Genomic DNA, 22,511 nt, shown 5'->3' with positions numbered 1-22,511 from the left:
CGTTGTTACCAGAGAAGATGTAGATAAAATTCGACGTTTGCATCTGATGCCAAGTCGATGCGTGAAATCCCCGTATGAGAAGCAATTGAACCATATTTCAGTGCTGGGCTGAATTGCATGAAGATAGTAGCTAATCACCCAACCTAGAACGTCATGCATAAGAGAACCGGTTTTACCCCGCACGATAACGAATAATTAAAAACAGTATGAAAAAGTTTCTCGAAGACAGATATCGGAAGCTATACAGTGCGACTGCCGCTTAATATCCGTTAAACGATTTGCAAGTAATTCCAGCGTTGGTGGGCAGGCTGAAATAGCGACAGTGTCCGTGAGCTCGGTCGTATTCAAAGCACAGCGGCGGACGCCTGTCTACATTCTAGCTGAGTAAGACCCGTTGACCCGTGCGTACGACGCACCGAGCAGCGCTATAATTGCTTACGCTGCGGACGCGCCATTGGACAGTGACACAGCCACAAACGTCGCCCATATAGCATAGGGCAACGTGTCATCAACAGGTGCGGGAAACGAACTATTCCACTGTGCACGCTTTCTAAAAGAACACAAAATGCTTGAAAAAAGTTTTTCACCGCCCTCATGACAAACGCAGTGTACTTTTTTTATTTTAATCTGAAGTCTCTTTCCCAATTTTCAGGTACAGAAAATCGTTACATAGAAGAGGCTGTGTAACGAAGACAAAACTAAAGCTTCGTTCTCCGTGCAGTTCAGTTGTACGTTTACATTCGTCAGCGTGACACTGTTCGGTCTGTCAACAAGCTTCGAAATGTCGTTTCAAGCTCAGACCGAGAGCGCATTATCACTTTAGTGCAAGAGGTGTTGTCAGTACCACAGTGACCATTCGACCGCTATCGGTAGACATAAAACAGCGAAGTGACTGCGCCGCTGCCTAGAAATTATAGCCGACGGGTGCCTCTAGCAGAATTTAACTGTTTCTTTGCTGAGTGCCGTCCCAACAGCGCGCACTTCCGCGTGCGGTCGGGACGCCGTGCTGGCCAGAGTATGGCGCCTGCTGCGCTGTTTTGTCAACTTCACAGGCCCATCCGTATTTATTCTCACCAATAAGTTATTAAAATAAATTGTAATTGGAGTATTTCACTTAAGCGCCAAAGAAACTGTTACAGGCGTGTGTATTCAAATACAAAGATATGTAAACAGGCAGAATACGACGCTGCCGTCGGCAGCGCCTCAATAAGACAAGTGTCTGGAGCAGTTGTTAGATTGGTTACTGCTGGTACAATGGCGGGTTATCAAGATTTAAGTGCATTTGAACGTGGTGTTACAGTCGGCGCACGAGCGATGGGGCACAGCACTTCCGCGGTAGCGATAAAGTGGGGATTTTTCCATACGACCATTTGAAGAGTGTGCAGTGAACATCAAGAATCCTCCAAAACATCAAATCTCCGACATCGCTGCGGTCGCAAAAAGATCCAGTAAGAACGGGATCAACGACGACTGAAGAGAATCGTTCAATCCTTCCGCGAGCTGCCGCAGATTTCAATGCTGGGCCATCAACAAGTGTCAGCTTTCGAACCAATCAACAAAACATCATCGATATGGACTTGCGGAGCCGAAGGCAAACTGGTGTGCCCTTGATGACTGTACGACACAAAGCTTTACGCTTCGCATGGGCCCGTCAACACCGGTATTGGGCTGTTGATGGATGGAAACATGTTTCCTGGTCGGACGAGTCTCGTTTCAAATTGTATCGAGCGGATGGACTGTACGGGTATGGATACAACCTCATGAATTCATGGACCCTGCATGTGAGCAGGGAACTGTTCAAGCTGATAGAGGCTCTGTAATGTGGGGCGAGCGTATTTGGAGTGTATGGGACACCTGATACGTCTAGTTACGACTCTGACATGTGTCACGTACGTAAGCATCCTGTCTGGTCACCTGCATCCATTCATGTCCATTGTGCATTCCGATGGACTTGGGCAGTTCCAGTAGGACAATTCGATACCCCACACGTCCAGAATTGCTACAGAGTGGCACCAGGAACACTCTTATGAGTTTAAACACTTCCGCTGGCCACCAAGCTCCCCAGACATGAACATTATTGAGCATATCTGGATGGGATGCCTTGCAACGTGCTGTTCAGAAAAGATCTGCACCCCCCCCCCCCCCCCCCCTCGTGCTCTTACGGATTTATGGACAGCTCTGCAGGATTCGTGGTGTCAGTTCCCTCCAGAACTACTTCAGACATTAGTCGTGTCCATGCCACGTAGTGCTGTGGCACTTCTGCGTGCTCTCTGGGGCCGTACACGATATTATGCAGGTGTACCATTTTTTTTTGCCTCTTCAGTGTATTTACCTTTGAAATTACTAAAACTAGATAACCTTAGAAAGAAGCACCTTCCAAAAAGTTTTCGTATGAACTGTTAAATTCCGCGTTTAACCCTCGAACGCTAAATGGAGAAAAGGTTACACTGCTGGTAAGCCATCGTAAATTGTACTGCTCCAAATTTATTCAAAGGGAGTCATAATTTATAAGTTATGCATTAGCTAACCAGAATTATTAGATCTACAGTGGTATATTACATACCAAATTAAGTAGGCCTACAAAATATCCCATTTTATACCCTACTGCAATCGTAAACTTTACGTGGGTTTAGAAATCTAGGGTTAAGAAATCATTCACGCAGACCTACCGTCGTTTGACCCTAGCACAGACTCCCGTATGCCAGACACGGTGGTAGGTACCCATGCGGTACAGAGGCAGCTGAAAGAGTTGAAAACAAATAATCGTCAGGTCTGGATGGAAATACAATTCGGTTTTCGGTTTCGTAGAGACTACGTTGCGGCATTGGCCTCTTACTTAGCTTGTGTTTATCTCGAATCTCTCACCCAATGCAAAGTCCCAAGATACTTTGAAAAAGCTTAGGTGAATCCTGCATATAAGAAGGTTAAGAGAACAGACATGCAAAACTGCAGACCAATATTATTAACTTAGGTTTGCTACAGAGTTCTTGAACGTATTTTGAGTTCGAATACAGTGCACCAGTAAAACCATGTTCCTATTGGAGCACAAAAAAGGTGAATATGCTCCTGTTTTAAAGACTCTGACTGAATAGTTAGAGATCAGTGCTTCATTCTACCTTCCTCGGGATCTTTAAAAATTTTCCCAAAAATTTTGATTTGCGAACCCATTCGCGCTCTTTTTAACATGTCACTCATCTCTCGTTCCCGCAAGCTCCTCTTGACTCTAATTCGTCCACACCCACTAGTCCATTGCTGTAAGTCGCTTACAGCCATCCAATCCCAATTTCCATTCTCAGTCACTCATTCAACGCGGCTCATTTGTAATTATCTCTTTGTGTCTCTCAAGCTATTACTATGTCCTTTCTCACAACCACAGTCGCCTTCGTTATGTCCTTCTGCTACTACTGTTTCGCTGTCACTGTCTCCCTCTTGCTCCCTCTTGCTGCTACTGTCTCATTCATTCCTTCCCATCGCTGTTGTCTCTTCTCACTGTCACTATCTTTCTCTTCCACGTTGTCATTATGACAGACTCTTTCTCTCATTATCACTGGCTCTCACCCACTTCCACATTCTCTGACTCTTATTTCTCTCCCACTGGCATTATTCCTTCACTCTTTTGCTAGCAGTGTTCTGCCACTGTAAACTGTGTTCCACTGCCACTGTGTCCCACCCTTTCTCTCATACTGCCATTGTCTTCTTCGGTCTTTCTATAACATAAGCACTCTCTACTATATCCAAGTATTTGTTACTTTTCCGTCTCTTTCCCACTGTCCCTGTCTCCGTTTCTCTCAGCATAACAAAGCGCGAATATATTGGCATGCCAAAGTTTTGCGGAACATTTCTAAAGGTGCTGAAGAAGGTAGAATGAGGCATCTGGTACCCCACCTTTCAGTCAGAATCTTTTAAACCGGTGTGTATTCGACTTTTTTTGGGCTTCGATAGGAGCATTTTTTCACTAATCCCTTCTTTTCCCTGCTACAGCACGGCATGTCACTCATATGAAAAGAAATGAAATAACGCAAAACTATTTTTACATCTCAGATGGGATTTAACGAGCATAAAACTTTTAGAAGTCTTCCACTACTACGATGTGGGGTTCCCAGAACCCTTCGGATGATAACGGAGACACTTTACATCATATTTCTCCGTATTACGTCACTTCATAAACTACATTTTCGCTTCACACACGATTATACGAAAGTATTTTACCTGTGCAAGTAGGTTGACTTCGAGCCTCTGTATCTTGGAAACCGGTAAAGATATCAAGAAAGTTTTCAAGGTTGTTCAAGTTCGGGATCTTAGGAACATAGTTCAAAAATTATAGCCATTTGCTGTGCGTAGCCGTCTCGGTATCTACGGTTCAGTTTTGGTACACATAAACAAGTTCTTGGGATATTTCTCGAATTCCTAGAGAATATGCCGTTAAAATTTGAGCTGTGTACTGCGGTTTGTTATGGTAATGTACGCTGCTGGCAGTGAAAAAATGGTGGAAAACGCTTTTTCGGGTTTTCTCAGGAACGGCCGATGAACTAAATGGTGCCTCGGGATAAGTCCCTTAACGAGCACCTTAGACGACATTTAATGCGAAAAAACAAGCGATTTGTTCCGTTTGCCTAAGCTTGGGAAAGTGTGTAATATTAAAATTTGGATAGTTACAGTAAAACGATATAAGTGGTGCATTGCCGGAACGCTATCCAAAACACATGATCCTACCATTCTATTGCCAAAAAGAACCCGAGGTATGAGCCACGGAAATATCCCTTTTTTATGCGCGGCATTTTGGAACATATTGCTAGAGACAGAAAAGCCTCTATCCACAAATTAGCACGGATTTAGAAAGTATCATTCATGCGAAACTCAGCTTGCACTTTTCTCACACAATATTCTGTGAGTCATGAGTGAACGGCTGCAGGCAAATAACATGTTCCTAGATTTCCTAAAAGCATATGACATGGTTCCCCAGGGCAGACTTTTAACGAAAGTACGATCATACGGAATAAGTTCCCAGATATGTGAGTGGCTGGAAGACTTATTATGAAACAGAACGATGTCTTAGAAGGCGAATGCTCATCAGAGACAAGCGTGCCCCAGTGAAGTATGATAGTCTCACTCTTATTCTCTGTAGACGTAAGTGAATTTACGGACAGGGCGAGCAGCGGTCTGCAGCTGTTTCCTGATGATCCTGTAGTGTACGGGAAGGTATCCTTGAATGACTACAGGAGGATTGAGGATGACTTGGGCAAAATTTATAGTTGGCGTGATGAAGGCAAATTGATTTAAATGTATAAAAAGACTAAGTTAATACAGATGACTAGAAAAAGCAATCCTTTAACGTCCGAACACAGGATTAGTAGTGTGCTGTTGGAAGCAGTCACTTCATTTAAATATCTAGGCGTAATGATGTAAAGCGATATGAAATGGAACGGTAACAGGTAGGTGAATGGTGGACTTCGGTTTATTGGGAGAATTTTAAGGGGATGTGGTTCATCCGTAAAGAAGTTCGCCTAGAGATTACTAGCGACACATTCTTGAGTACTGTTCGGGTGTCTGTGATCCCTACTAGATCGGATTAAAGGAAGACATCGAAGCAATTCAGAGACAGACGGCTAGGTTTGTTATCGGCAGGTTCGAACAACACGCGAGTGTTGAGGAGATCTTTCATGAACTCAAGTGGAAATCCCTGGAGGGAAGACGACGTTCTATTCGCTAAACTCTGTTGAAAAAATTTAGAGAAGCGATGTTTGAAGTTGACTGCAGTACGATTCTGCTGCCTCCAATGCGCCAGTGAACGAGACAGGGTTTAATAGCAACGTCACGATCACCATGTGCACAACGTACCAAGGTGGAGGCTGTATTGAAAGTTATCTAGCAGTAGATTTACATTTCATAGACACGCTCGTTTGAACAGGCTGCATTTATTTTGTTTACAATTCACAGGAAAGTTAAGGTTTTATTTGATTACCGTTAGCTCTTTCAGTCCCTGCTCCCTCGAATGTCAGTCCACAGAGATTCGCATATATGCAAATGATGGATAATTTGTTCAAGCTGTTAATACTAAACTACAGATACTGTCAGCAGGATGTCCAGCAACTACTTAGAAGTGTTTGATGACTTGACCTTGAAAGAAGAGGAAAATACGATGCCTGACATTCCCAACACAAAACTAGCTTCTGCGGCCATTTGCGTTCATTCACCAAAAGAGCCCAGGCGTTCGTCAGTCAGCACTGGGTATCACCCATGTAGTCCTGACATTAAACGGATTCCAGTGTTACACCGTTCACCATTCACCGATAGAAATACAAGCTGCATCAATGGTGTATGCAAAGACGAAACAACGGAAAAACGCATTCTAACACAAGAAAACGCCTCATTAAGACAGAAGGGGCAATGCACAGGACATCCATCAATCAAGCGCAAACTATACTGGAAAACGTTTACAAAAACAACACCCATAAGTGAGAACCTTCACGTACCAACAGCGCACAGTTATGGTGTACCAATGGTTTGGGACCCTCTCTTATAGTAGTATTCTTCCACATATATGAATTACATACTGGTGAAAATCAGTTAAGTTCTCTGGACACATCATTTGAGCATATGGGGCTGATGGCATCCCTGAACACACACTTCTGACCTCACGTGGAACATACGCCACCCACTCATCCGTTTGTTGTATCAGTGTTTGAAAGATGATGATGAGGTCCCATACTCCGCGGAGCGTAGGAAACGATGTGGGAGACCCGCACCGCCACTAGACAAGGTCGTAGCGGAAGTAGTTTGCCATTGCCTTGGGATGAAGGATGATGATGAAGACATCACAACACCCAGTCATCTCGAGGCAGGAAAATCCCTGATCCCACCGGGAACCGAACCCGGGACCCCGAGCAAGGGAAGCGAGAAAGCTACCCCAAGACCACGAGCTGCGGTCGTCTGGAAAAAAAAGTTCGAGATCCGACGTAAATAAAAGAAGAAGTAGTTCGAGATCCAACGTAAACTTAGGTCTTGCGAAGCCAACTGGTTAGCGTGATGTCAGTTTCGCGCATACTTCGTTAGTCGTAAATTACCACTATCTTCGAATTCGTAACGGGAATCTGTTAATGAAGATAACCTGCAGAGGTTCAAATCACAAAAGTAAGCTTCACGAAATCATTGTATTGTGCAGTTAGTGCGCACACGAATTATTGGAGCGATCCTGTTCCACTAACCTAGTTTCTCTTAGGTATGACAACAATATGCCGCAACCGTTTTTCGGTGTACTAATAACTAACGCCATTGTATCTATGACGTGTTTTCGATTATAGGAAACCATTTTTTATCTTGTTTCAGTCTGGAACCATTATCAGTTGGGATAAACAACACAAATAGGGAAGATTTGAAGAAGACAAGCCTCAAGTTCTTATAATCACAGTGAATGCACTCGTATCATTGAAATTCCCAACAAATTTCAGGGAGAGAAGCTACAAGAAAGGCGTCGTAATTGACCAGATAGCCGCGCGCTGTGAAGCTCTCGGTTTCGTGACACGGAGAAGTGAGGTGTGCCGGCCCCGATTTGAACACACTTAGCAGCTAAACGACGAGAGCGGGTGTGCTGGCCAGCCTGGAAGTGGTTTTGGGAGGTTTCTCACGCACTCCTATGTGAATATCAGGCTGATATCCACGCCCCGACTCAGATACAGCACTTCGAAAACATCTGGGAAAAGTTCTCACACTTGCGCATGAGACTAGGCACAGATGTAGGGGGCCCACAACTCCCGTTCCCGTGGAAAGGGTTGGCGTCAGGAACGGCATCAGATCACCCATCACCACTAATATTAACAAATCTGAGCCTGTCGAGACACACGATAAAGCCAGGAAGACGAAGAAGGCTACAAGAAAGGCTTTGTACACAACGGAGTGCCTAGCTTAAGAGCTCTCGCTTTCTAACATAAGTTAGGAAACGTATTACTTCTCGCATTAGTGTAGAGAGTGTTTCGGGGAGTCTGCAGATGAAATAAATACTGATTTAATGTTGTTCAGTACATTGTTTCAAAAGCATCTGCATCCTGCATCCACAACGTCTTCAAATACCAAGCGCAAATTTTCATGTTCATTCATCCGCTGGGCACAAACTATCAGTCCTACGAAAAAAAAATGAACAGGACTCTTTGCAGGGAATTTAATGTTGTTAAATCTTATTCTGGAATATGTTTTCGCTAGAGGCCATAGTTTTCAAATTATTCAAGAAAAATGTAGAAAAGTGACCTTCAAACTCGTTTTTCTTTTTTTCTCTTTTTGTTAAGAACTCTACAACCGTGGCCTTCATCAAAAACGTATCCCAGTACAAAATGTAACTGTATTAAATTTCAAACATAAATGTCCTGTTCATTTTTTCTGTACAACGATAGTTTGTATGACAGAATATGAAAATCTTGCACGTGGTATTCGAAAGGAAGGCGTCGTGGGTTGCGGAAAACCCATATGTAGGGCCAGCTGAATCACACTATGCTGACAAGCAATGCCTCACAAATTTTTATTCTTTTCTCATTGTCGGTTGATGAACATTAGATGTCATGCATATTACTCAATAGTCTTTACTGCTTTGCTGACGCAAGTTGGAACCCCCGCCACTAGAGGTCTCCGACGTGTAGCGTGTAACATGTTGGTTTGTTGGTTGGTTGGTTGGTTGTTTTGGGGAAGGAGACCAGACAGCGAGGTCATCGGTCTCATCGGATTAGGGAAGAACGGGGAAGGAAGTCGGCCGTGCCCTTTGAAAGGAACCATCCCGGCATTTGCCTGGAGCGATTTAGGGAAATCACGGAAAACCTAAATCAGGATGGCCGGACGCGGGATTGAACCGCCGTCCTCCCGAATGCGAGATGTTGGTTTGTAACGTAACCATGTCGGTGCGTGAGGAACAGCGTGCTGCAATCGGGCTTCTAACCGAAGACTTCGTCCACACATGGAGCATCTTCTCCTTCAGCATGACAGTGTAAGACCACACACGAGCGCAGCAACATCTGCAGCGATTCGACGCCTCGGGTTCACAGTCATCGATCATCATCCATATCGTCCCAACGTGGCCCTATCCGATTTTCATCTGCTTCCGAAACTTAAAGAACATTTTCGAGCACCTCGTCGGGACAAATGTGTTCGTCACTAGGGCGACTATGTGGAGAAATAAATATTTACACTTAAAGAATTAAGATGTAGAATGGTAATAAGTTTGTTTCATTTTAAAAGCTTCATCAATTTTTGTACAAAAAATTCGGAGGGATTACTTTTCAGCACTCCGTTGTATACTTTGAGTAATAACTACGACGGAAAGAAAGAAATTTGAGCATGTATGCTGAGGTGCCAGGGTGCTGAGGGTCTTTCTTCCCATGTAGACCGCGTGACCGCTACGGTCGCAGGTTCGAATCCTGCCTCGAGCGTGGATGTGTGTGATGTGTTTACGTTAGTTAGGTTTAAGTAGTTCTAAGTTCTAGGGGATTGATCACCACCGATGTTAAGTCCCATAGTGCTCAGAGCCATTTGAACCATTTTTCCCATGTAGCATCTGCTAACAGGAAAGGAACAGGGGTCTTGGGGTTGAAGTGATTCTGTTAGACAATGCTTCCTCCATCAGACACTGCACGATAGCTCCCGGAGAGCAGAAGTAGATCTAGACTTTTCGCAATGTCGAGACACAGCCAAAGGACGCATTTTCCGAACGTAAATAGGAAGATCCAACTTCACGCAAAGATCGGGCCTTTGACTTTCAAAGTGACTGAAGCCTGTTTTGGATGTGGTCAGGGTACAACTTACAGAAATGTTTTCCATGATCAACAGTAGTGATGACTGGTATATGGAGGCTGAACTTTAATCTTTCATTTCTGCGTTGGCCGAGCGTTTCTAGGCGCTTCAGCCTGGAACCGCGCGACCGCTACGGTCGCAGGTTCGAATCCTGCCTCGGGCATGGATGTGTGAGATGTCCTTAGGTTAGTTAGGTTTAAGTAGTTCTAAGTTCTATGGGACTGATGACCTCAGATGTTAAGTCCCATAGTGGTCATAGCTATTTTCTCTACTTTTCCCGCGAAAAGCATCACCACGAACCGCTTACGATACTCAAAGCCCTCAGCTGATGCTACAGAGACGTCCATAACGATTGTATTAGACGGGTGTAATACTGTTTTGACCTGGTTTATACGCCAACAGTGCGGTTGGTTCAAGTGGCCTATAATCTCGCTCATATTCAGCAATGGAATTGTTGTTGCAGCTTTTCTAGAGGGCTGTACTATGCTAAAGGCTGACGAGTGGTTGCTGAAGAAAATTTCCTATTTTGCGTAAGGTTTTCAATATTTGCCGATTTCTGCGGAATGAGGATTGGAGCGAGACGTTACAGTGGAGGAACCAAGCAAAAAGAATGGGGGGATATGGAATTCATTTACTAGTCCCAATACTTTTACTTCTACGAACTTTTGGTTGCTTCGATCTGCTGAGCAAATAAAAAGAACTGAAGAATAATGCTTCGGAGGATGGTTAGTATATCATGAGAGTTGTTATTCCTTATGCCTGTATACAGATATGTCTGTTCTTCTAAGTTAAAACCACATGTAAACAAATGTATGACTTCCTAGTAGTCATCGGCTGCGTTACTCAAGCATGTGCTATCGTAAGACTGCTGAAACTAGTTTCAGCAAAATGTGATAAAAAATTTACTTTACGTCCTCTATGGGTGGAACCAGATTGTCAAAGCTAACAGTCTTGTCGATGGAAAGCGAAAAAGCTGCTAAACTAGACTTCAATGATAGTCAACATGGTTGCTTCCCCTAAAGCAAGGCTCCAAGAAATAAAATTAAAAACAGAATTCCTGGAAAGGGATATCCTCCCAATCGTAATTATATCTCTGTTTTATTTATTTATAATTAATAATTTATGCACTATTAATATTTCACGGGAAGCAAACATAATTTTTTATTATACATCGCACCACGTCTATGGCTCAACATAGAGATAACGCTGTGTCTCATCACAGATCTAAGTGATCCGGGTGCCATCGTAATTAATTATGTTAAGCTCCCAACAACAAGGACTTTTAAATAACTAGACGCAAAAATTGCCGCCGAGGGAAGTCTCAGGGCAAAAATCTATAATCAGCCGCGCAGCATGTGGCTCAAATGGCGTTCTGTGGGTGGTGCATTCTGTGGCCGGAAGATTCCAAACATGCTCAAGTCGAACGTATACTGATCTGTAATCCATTTAGTTTCACTGTATGGTGCTGAATCCTGGCCTACAGCAAACTAAGTGGAATAACGATTTGCTGTCATGGAAACAAAGATGCTGAGGCGGACATTTGTATTAACACTCCACTATCGTGTCACGAATGACGTAGCTCCTGAGTCATATAGAGCAGCACCAGTAGCAGACAAGATGAGAGAGGGTCGTCTGTGCTGGTGTGGGCATGTCCTTAGAGCAGCCGCAACAACAGTGTCAAAGACTGGTTTTGGTTTGAGAGTAAATCACGTACGATTGACGGAGGGTATCGAAAATTTTCAAAAATGGTAGCTCGTTTTGTACTATCGCAAAATATACTATCGCAAAATAGAGGAGAGAGTCCCATGAATATAATACGCGACTGTGGTGGCTGTCACTAAAGCTAGGCGCTTTACGTTACGGTAGGCTCTCCTCATGAAACTTCCATCAGCAACTTTCTTCTCCAAGTGTGAAAATATTATGTTGGTGCCCATCTATACAGGGAGAAATGATCGTTCTTATAAAATAGGACAAATCAGAGCTCGAACCGAAAGATTTAGGTGCTCATTTTTTGCGCCCGGTGTTCGAGATGGAAACGGTGGACAAATAGCATGTAGGTGGTTCGGTGAACGATCTACCAGGAACTTAATCGTGAATTGAAGAGCAATCGTGTAGGTGTAGATGTAGATGTAGATGCAGATGTACGTGGTAAAAGGACAGTAGAATGACTTAGACAGCGATAGTTTCACACCACACACGAAGATATCAAACACACATGGCTGCGCCCTTGTCAGGCACAAGTTAGGATAAAATGGCAACAGGAGACTAAAACATAGTGTCCTGCCTGCAGGCCGGACAAATGCTAAGAAAGAAAAAGAAGATTATATATCAACTAAAACCAATGAACAGTAGCTGCAATAAACAACTATTTGTAGAAAGTTTATACAGTTTCTAATTTGTTTACTGGAATGATACATTTATTTTTTGTGAGCAATGTATTTTGCGGCTGTAATCCGTTTAAGGAACGTTTTCAGCAATGCTTCATTTTTATTAAACCAACTGATGAACTTATTAAAAATGCTAAATCGTCTTGGAAAAATATGGGGTGAGGTAGTTTTACAAGGGTGGGAGGGGGTCATGCAGCTTTGGCAGTTCTGCCAGGACGCAGTGGCACCTCGGCATGGCTCTGCGAAAAGAAGTAGTGGCTGCTACACGTTCGGCAGTCTTGCAAGTTTTCGCCACACAGGGCCGAGTGCACCACCACGATAATGGTGGCACCTTTCTGTTCGTTCGTTTTGCGACCTTCCGGTCACAAGTACGAAACCTTCGTTTTCCGAACAACAGGAGACCGCTTTAGCATAAGGCCCGTGCATGAAAAGCGCTAGAGAATCTAAGAGAACTACTTAAGACAAAACACGATCAAGAAATTGCAGTTTTGTATGCTTTTGGAACACGGGCTGTCAAGATCCCTGTATGCTGCTGCATACGACATTATAGTAACAGGTGGCGGGCGCTGGCCGCTGGCCGGCAGTTGTGCAGCGTGTTCGGCAGCGGGTGCAGCCTTCTGACGCGCCGCCACCACTTTGTCCCGGGGCCTGTCATTCCGCGGTCCCGCTGCATTTTTGGGCTTTAACAGACTCGAAATACCGGTTCGGCGGCTCGTTCTGCACTCGCCGCCGCGGACCCGAAGGGGCGTCGCTGCGCGCTGTCACCGCGGAGCGCCTTCTGTAAACACGGAGACTGCAAACCACAACTTTCCCCAGTATGTAAGTCATAGCTGCACGTCTCTCGAACACGTGTTGCCTAGCTTCTCTTGCTATGGTCGAGGAATGCAGGCATAATTCCATTGGCGGATTTTGTGCGAGATCACGTATGATAGCAAACTTACTGCATGGAGACAATTTAAGCCAACATTCTCTGCCTGACAATGAAAGAGAGGCACAGAAGGAAGGGAGGAAACGAATTAGAACTTCAGTGGTTGAGAGGGTACGCCATGTTATTCCAGTGATTACAAAATCTAGCAAATATAAGAAAAACATGGAAGTATGAGCCCACTTATCAGTATGACGTTACACCCCATCTGACCTAGATGCACGATGAAGATAGTAACAGTTCCGAAAGAACAGATACCAATGGGTGACCTTGCAGCTTCTCTAGAAAGAAATGATAATTAATCGATACCCTCAACTGCCAACAGGTGTTGTTGATATTCCTCAATGGGGACAGCTGAATATGTGTGCCCTGACCGGGACTCGAACCCGGGATCTCCTGCTTACATGGCAGACGCTCTGTCCATCTGAGCCACCGAGGGCACAGAGGATAGCGCGACTGCAGGGATTTATCCCTTGCACGCTTCCCGTGAGACCCACGTTCCCAACTGTCCACAACCTACATACACTCCTGGAAATTGAAATAAGAACACCGTGAATTCATTGTCCCAGGAAGGGGAAACTTTATTGACACATTCCTGGGGTCAGATACATTACATGATCACACTGACAGAACCACAGGCACATAGACACAGGCAACAGAGCATGCACAATGTCGGCACTAGTACAGTGTATATCCACCTTTCGCAGCAATGCAGGCTGCTATTCTCCCATGGAGACGATCGTAGAGATGCTGGATGTAGTCCTGTGGAACGGCTTGCCATGCCATTTCCACCTGGCGCCTCAGTTGGACCAGCGTTCGTGCTGGACGTGCAGACCGCGTGAGACGACGCTTCATCCAGTCCCAAACATGCTCAATGGGGGACAGATCCGGAGATCTTGCTGGCCAGGGTAGTTGACTTACACCTTCTAGAGCACGTTGGGTGGCACGGGGTACATGCGGACGTGCATTGTCCTGTTGGAACAGCAAGTTCCCTTGCCGGTCTAGGAATGGTAGAACGATGGGTTCGATGACGGTTTGGATGTACCGTGCACTATTCAGTGTCCCCTCGACGATCACCAGTGGTGTACGGCCAGTGTAGGAGATCGCTCCCCACACCATGATGCCGGGTGTTGGCCCTGTGTGCCTCGGTCGTATGCAGTCCTGATTGTGGCGCTCACCTGCACGGCGCCAAACACGCATACGACCATCATTGGCACCAAGGCAGAAGCGACTCTCATCGCTGAAGACGACACGTCTCCATTCGTCCCTCCATTCACGCCTGTCGCGACACCACTGGAGGCGGGCTGCACGATGTTGGGGCGTGAGCGGAAGACGGCCTAACGGTGTGCGGGACCGTAGCCCAGCTTCATGGAGACGGTTGCGAATGGTCCTCGCCGATACTCCAGGAGCAACAGTGTCCCTAATTTGCTGGGAAGTGGCGGTGCGGTCCCCTACGGCACTGCGTAGGATCCTACGGTCTTGGCGTGCATCCGTGCGTCGCTGCGGTCCGGTCCCAGGTCGACGGGCACGTGCACCTTCCGCCGACCACTGGCGACAACATCGATGTACTGTGGAGACCTCACGCCCCACGTGTTGAGCAATTCGGCGGTACGTCCACCCGGCCTCCCGCATGCCCATTATATGCCCTCGCTTAAAGTCCGTCAACTGCACATACGGTTCACGTCCACGCTGTCGCGGCATGCTACCAGTGTTAAAGACTGCGATGGAGCTCCGTATGCCACGGCAAACTGGCTGACACTGACGGCGGCGGTGCACAAATGCTGCGCAGCTAGCGCCATTCGACGGCCAACACCGCGGTTCCTGGTGTGTCCGCTGTGCCGTGCGTGTGATCATTGCTTGTACAGCCCTCTCGCAGTGTCCGGAGCAAGTATGGTGGGTCTGACACACCGGTGTCAATGTGTTCTTTTTTCCATTTCCAGGAGTGTACGTAATGTTCCTAAAGGATATGTCCATTCACTCATTACTCGCGCTACCTAAGGTGACGATTCCCGTAAGAGTTCGGGCAAAGTTTTCGCATTCGCACAGAAGATGGTCAATGGCCCGGTAGCCTTTAACTATATCCGCAACAACAGATGCCAATTAGGATACCAATTTAGGAACATTACGAATGTAGGTTGTGGACAATTGGGAACATGGGTCTCACGGGAAGCGTGCAAGGGATAAGTCCCTGCAGTCGCGCTATCCTCTGTGTCCTCGCTGGCCCAGATGGGTAGAGCGTCTGCCATGTAAGCAGGAGATCCCGGGTTCGAGTCCCGGTCAGGGCACATATTTCCAGCTGTCCCCATTGAGGTTTATCAACAACACCTGTTGGCAGCTGGGGGTTTCGATTAATTATCATTTCTTTCTAGATGCATGAGTTAATTCGGTTGGGAAGGGTGTCATAAGGCCGCTACTTTCTCTCCTGAGGCAAGCTGGATCACAGCTGTTGCATCTGTCCTGGATACTGGCACGGGGACGGAGTTGACGTTCAACCTGGTTCTACAATTATTCCATAAAGGACAGATCTGGGGATCGTGCTGGCCACGACAGTACCTTAGCATCACGAAAACAGTTGATACGGACACGTGTTATGTGTGAACGAGTATTCTCCTGTTGAAAAATGGCATTACGGTACTGTCGCTTGAGAGGTAACACATGAGAACGCAGGATGTTCATGACAAGCCGGTGTGCCGTCAGCATTCCCTCAGTCACTACCAGCACTGACCTGAATTCGTATCCGATGGCTCCCCACACAATGACACCAGGCGTAATATTGCACTGCTTCTCCACATCACAAAAGAAAAGGACTTCTCCGTCGCCGACGATATGCACCCGAGGTAGTGCAGAACAAAAACTCATAGCCATTGATCAACTGTTCACTCTTCCCAGTCATAGTACCACTCGAAACGCAACAATTTATATCGTGGTCTTAACCGTTATCTACGGAACGGACGGTAATTCCCCAGTCCGACTGCTCCTAGTCTCCTACAAACGGTGCGGGATGACACAGAATATTTTAAGGTGTCCACTACTTGCTCTCAGATGGCAGGAGCAGATGTGAAGGGCTTACGAAGTGCCTCGTCCTCAATACGACGACCGTTCCTGACGGTAGTCAGACGTTATCGACCAGAAGCTTGACGACGACTATCCCTGCCCTCACATTACAATGCAGTCCAACTCCGTTTCTCTGTCACGTCCCAATGCCCCGAAAATCTGGATACTGCACAATTCGACCAGTCGGCCGAATGGAGACCCACAATGAGGCCTCTTTCAATCTTTGTCACGAGCTGATAACTCTGTCTCAAACGAGTACACCATCTCTCTGTGTCATTCACATTGACCATTCAACATCTGACGCTGTTCATCCTCTTTACATACCTTATCAGGTCTAGCAGCAACACTAAACACGACTTTCACTAATGCACTCTGATGGCCGTTGTTCCTGTCACAGCAAATTGCAATTCTATTACTCATTTACGTGCCCCCGCATGGTATGTATGTGTGTGGAGTTATATTGACGTACGACTGTGTCTTATGAATGCAGCACATTTTCTTGTGACGCGTTATAGATACTTCGCAACTTATAGAACGCACGGTGGTGGACATTTCATTTTAATTATAGTCACTTACCATCTTATTCTGTTCGTGTGTGTAGCGCAAGGAAAACGATTGTCTGAATGTCTCTAGACACGACTGAATCTCTACTATCTTATACTCGTGATTCATACGCGAAACAGATGGTGGAAGCAGCTTAATGGTTGCACAGTCTATATGCAGTATTAGCTCTCAAACTTGTATCACTTACAGACACCATGGGAAAGCTTTGTTATAAGATCCGGCGACATCAAAAATAAAACGGATGTACTTCTTACCTAAACACTCAATTGTTAATAAGAATCATGGTCTAATTTCGATGTTTCCTATACCTTTACAAGTATGCAGAAGTCGGGCACGTTATATTTGTTTTATTGCTAACGATATTACATATCCTGAACAATTTTCATATTTTAAGTATCTGGTTGCGATGTTCAGCCGGCCGGTGTGGCCGAGCGGTTCTAGGCGCTTCAGTCTGGATCCGCGTGACCGCTACGGTCGCAGGATCGAATCCTGCCTCGGGCATGGGTGTGTGTGATGTTCTTAGGTTAGTTAGGTTTAAGTAGTTCTAGGGGACTGATGACCTCAGATGTTGAGCCCATAGTGCTCAGAGCCATTTGAACCATTTTGCGATGTTCAGCTTCCGCTTTCCACGTTAGGTAGAGGGGCTGAACATCATACATCTGGCTACACACAACGTCTGCGACAGTTCCCGTGCCTCATGATGATCCTCGATACTCGAAACAGAAAGCAATAACAAAGATTTATCATAGTGGCTGTTGGTGTTTTTTCTTATGATTCCTAATAAACATCTAAACGCTGTGTGGTACCTCCTACTGAAAACATTTCAAACCTTACCTTCGTTCCGAAGAGTCCATAATAATTTTCATGGCAATCTCTGTTGCATCACTACCACATGGATCACACCGGTCCATTGGCGATTTAGCAGCGCGTCTCTGAATTGCGTCGACGTCTTTAGTCACATGTTTCTTTTTTTTTTTTAAGTGGCTGTATGACTACAATATCAGTGAGGCACAACTGGACTCGATCAGCTCCCACAATACATGGGTGTAACAGTCTGCAGGGATTGAAATCGAACGATCAGATATATCACACTTCGGCGCAAACACCGTTTCCACGTATGCGTACACCATAATTACTCTACCATGCAACCATTTAGGGTTACACTCGTCTGGTATGAGACGTTCTCGGAGGGGTCCACTCGGGCCAAACCACACAATAACCCTGGGTGCTATGTGGAGCGACGGTGGAGTGGGTGGACTGCGGTGGTCTAATGTGGTGTTGTGAACCACTGAGAGTTACGGCGGGACGAAGTCTCTCCGTCGTTTCTAGGTCCTCGGTTTAATACATACATACATAGACCATAGATTTTATTTTTGTAAAGTAAACAATTTTAAATTTTTGAACATTTAAGGTGAGTTGCTAGTCTTTGTACCACTTTGAAATTTTATCAGAATCCGTCTGAATATGTAAGAGAGGGCCACAGATATGATATGAGAATTGGGGTGGCAATCATTAAAACAAAACTTTTTCCGTTGCGACAGGAAATTTCAGTCACCAACTTTCTTCTCAGAGTGTGAAAATGTGTTGTTGGCGCCCACCTACATATGGAAGAATGATCATTATAATAAAATAAGTGAAACCAGAGTTCGCACGGAAAGATTGAAGTGTAAGTTTCTCCTGGGCGCTGTTCAAGAGAGGAACAGTAGAGAAATAGCTTGAAGGTGGTTCAATGAACCCTTTTCCAGGTACCTAATTTTGAATTGCAGAGTAATCATGCAGATGTAGATGTAGAAATCTTGTGTAGCTTTTTTGTGTCAATACTGAATTGTAGATAACTGCATCATCCTTGTAATGTCTGAGATAACTATTAACATTTTCTGCGTGGTCATTAACATACAACATGAAATGATGTGAACGGAATGAAAGATACTAAAACGCGAGAAATATTGTCGCCAGAACTGAAACTGCAGGTCTCATTATGTTTCTCGGTAAGTGGGGATTCATATTTTTCTATGCAGTGTATGTTATCTGTTCCACAGCTAGATGTTTTACTTGCTTGTTCTTCGTAATTAATATGTGAACGTGTTTCTAATTTACTGACGTTTGCTCTCAGGCTCAGATATCGTCAAACCAACCATGTTCAGGTCACCTAGGATTGTCTCAAGTACAGAAATAGGCCGCTGCTTGTTTTTGTTGTCAGCCTTATTGACAGCCCCCAAAACGCACTGTATACAAACCGAAACTGTTTAGTTTCACCAGTGATTTGAGCTAATGCATGTCGTGCATGCCCAGCAGGCGATTGCGCAGTTTCTGAAACTGGTTTCACAACCTAGCCTTAAATTACGACGTTTTGTATTCAAAATAATTGTTAATCATATTAGAAATTGGATTGATCGTATCGTCGTTATCTGTCGACAATGAGATACTGTGTCGAATCTCTTTAGGAAATCTTGGAACACAGAAGCTACGTGCTCGACTGCGTATACAACTTCCAAGATATTAAGTGCCATTCGCGAGTGGAACAGGGAAGGCGGAATAGATAGTGATAGCAAAAGTACTCTCTGCCACACACCGTAAGATGTCTAATGGAATATTGATGTAGTTGCAGATACAGGTGTCAGAGGGTTCCAAACTTTTAAAAGGTATATTCTGTTAAACAGCGCTGAACAATTACAATGTATTTAAAGAATGGTGTCACGGCATTATCAAAGCCTGCTGTTATATATACAGTTATTCACAAGTTATTCACAGACAAATAATTTCGGTCATGGGAGTGTCTTCAGGTCATAGATTGGCATTACATCATTTGAAATGATGGTTTCTTAGCGTTAAAAATTAATTGCTTTCACCTATGTGTATATGTGACATACGCTGTAATTGAACACATTTGTATTCTTGACGCACAGCAACCTTCATTCAACCTCATCTCCAACTTGAATTTATCGCATGACCGAAACTAGTGCTTCTATGAAAATAAATACAGGGTGTAAAAGGTATGGCCAAACTTTCAGGAAAATTCCTCACAGAGGAATAAAATGTGTTATATAAACACGTGTCTGGAAACGCATTATTTCCATGTTATAGCTCATTTTCTACTTCTCTTCATAACCACATTAATCGTGGGGAAACACACAGATACAGAAAGTATCGGCATTACGTACATATTTTTCTTACATCTTACGGTCTTAGGGAGCATGTACTTTTCTAATCCCACCATTTGCGACTGCGGGGACGTCCAGAAGGACGAGGACATCTCAAATGGAGGAGGAATGTTTTCGTGCAGTTGACGACATCCCAAGTGTCAATGTAAGGCAAGTAGCTACAGCAAATAAGGTTGACCACTTGACTCTGGAGAGCTCTACATGAGAACCAGCTCTGTCCACATCAAGTACAGGGTGTGGAGGCAGTATCAGCAGCTGATTTTCCTGCACGGGTACACCTCCATGAATGGTTCATTTAGCAAAGTGTCAACTGCAGGTGTACTGTTCACATGAGGCTTCGTTTCAGCGTGATCGGATTGTAAATTTTCACGATCAGCACGTGTGTGCTGTCGAGAACAGTCACGAAATTGTGGAATCACGTCGCCAACAAAGATTTTCTGAAATGTTTTGGCGGGCATTGTTTGTGGCTGTTGGTTAGAGCCTCAGTTCTTCAAGCCAGGCTTAACGGCGAAACTTATACTGTTTTATTAGAGAATAAGTTTGCCAGTTCTGATGGAACTTAAGCGTTTACGAGAGTGACAAATCACGTATTTCACGCCTGGTGGAGCTCGTCCTGATTTTAGTGTTAATGTTCACAGGCCTCCAAACAACAGAGTTCGTGACAGATAGACAGATGGAGGTGGACGAATTCCTTAGACTTTACGCTCACTGGAACTTAAACCACTCAGCGCATCAGGAATTCAAAGTGACGGTGAGTTGATGCATGTACTAACCGAGTGCGTTTTGAACATTTCGTGTAGAAAAGTGTTTCGTACCGTGCTGGGTACTTTCTTTTCCAGTCTGTTTCCCGTGATTAATGTGTTAAATAGTTGTAGAAACTGAGTTCTAATATGGAAATAAAGCGTTTCCGAACCCATGTCCATGTAACAGATGTTAGTCCTCTACGTGTGAAGGATGTTTGCTGGAAGTTTGGCCATATCTTTCTATTGCACACGGTATTATATTACAGCAGCTTTTGGTTACTTCACGACGACATTATTTAAACGTGTGAAAAAGGACGGATGTTACGATAACTTGTAATTTAAATAGCTCAGTTTTCCCATTGACAAAGTACCTGTGTGGAATATGATTAAAGAAATGGGAATATTGTAAGCCTTACTGTATCTCGAGATGTGGTACACACACAGCTACTGCACACAAGAGAACGACATGATTTTCCCAAAATATGAGAAGTCATCCTTTTTACGAGTATGTTGAGCCCCTCACCTCTCCCTCCTTTTATATTATCCATATGGATATAAGTCTTTGAAAGAAGTAGCTTTTTAGAAACAGTAAGAGTCAGAAGGAATGGAACAGAATCTTCAGGACATGAGACATTTCCAGATAAAGGTGCGTTTGCATGAAAAATATTATCACTGTCAGATACAATAGATTACTCTCTAAGGCTCAGATTGCAGTGTAGTAGAGACATAATATGTACACCTGAACGAAGAACAATGCCAAGCTAAAATCACATGAATATGTTATTTATGTTGTAACACAGGTATTATGTTCTGATGGAAAAAGATTTATTTATTTTGTTATTTCTCACGTATTTCTCTACCCTTTTCGGCCTCAAAACTTGTACAGTTTTTGCCAGTTATTATTTTGCCGGCTTCAAGGCAATCGATGAGAGATCCCAATAAAAGCTTTCCACTATCATGTCGAGAGATGAAATCGTTTTTGCCTTTTTTGGCAGGATAACCGATTTTCGCTTCCCACTTTGATTGGTGCTTCGTATCCACAATAACATGTAGACGTACAGAATCATTGATGAGATATTCGTTTCTGCCTTTTTTTTTCGTCAGAATTCACGACATGCAACACTCATGTTGATCAGTTCTTTCTCATAATTAATTTTTCATGGAGAACACTTTTTTTCAATAGGCCAGTGGTGTCAGCTGTTTAATACGCAAATAGAAGCAGATCGCCCCATATGGTTCACTTTCTTGAAGTTTTAAACTGCGGTATACTTTAACTGCGTTATTAAGGAATCACACCTGGCAATATGTCATACAAATATTCGGTGATACGTGAGGGTCACATAACTCACCTGTATGCAAACAAATAGCAAGCTTAAATTTATTGGCAGGCTTCTGAGAAGCCTCGGTTTGTTAACGAATTAGATGGCTTATGAAGTAATGGTGCGGCAGCAAATATGTAGGACTAACAGTGTCCAAAAAAAGGGCGACACAAACGCTCAATGGCTTGTTGGCCAGTGTCACCATAACGGATGCCTAACAGCTTCATCGTGAACTTTTTAGAAAATTACATTAATATTCTTGATCCTCCTACGTGTTACTTCCACTGAACGTGTGAAGATAAACAGACGTATAATAATTTATTATTCGTACTCTCCAGCGTGATTGGAATGGAAAATACCTTGCGTATGTTACTTAAGTACCCTCTGCTAAGCAATTTGTAGTGAAATGCAAAGTAAAGACGTAGCTGTAAACAGATGTAAATGTCATGACACTGCACGGTGCGTCGTTCAGTCTTCTTAGATGTTAAAGAGACGTCGTCTCATCTTTTTATAGCTCTGGACCGAGATGTTTGAGATGGATAATCTTCTGCTCTCAGCTGTAAGCTCATAATTGTTATTTGTGCTTT

General features: G+C 44.3%; 1 protein-coding gene and 1 non-coding gene across 2 annotated transcripts in view; both read right to left on the bottom strand.

Moving 5' to 3' along the window:
* LOC124775074 (anosmin-1) overlaps nucleotides 1–22,511 on the bottom strand; it is a 294,766-nt gene that overhangs the window by 265,574 nt on the left and 6,681 nt on the right. The window lies entirely within an intron of this gene.
* Trnat-ugu lies at nucleotides 13,449–13,523 on the bottom strand. Its single transcript has one exon. It is a non-coding gene; the product is annotated as a tRNA-Thr (tRNA).

This window comes from Schistocerca piceifrons, chromosome 1, assembly GCF_021461385.2.
Source record: "Schistocerca piceifrons isolate TAMUIC-IGC-003096 chromosome 1, iqSchPice1.1, whole genome shotgun sequence".
NCBI lineage: Eukaryota > Metazoa > Arthropoda > Insecta > Orthoptera > Acrididae > Schistocerca > Schistocerca piceifrons.
This window is presented reverse-complemented; position numbering and strand designations above follow the sequence as displayed.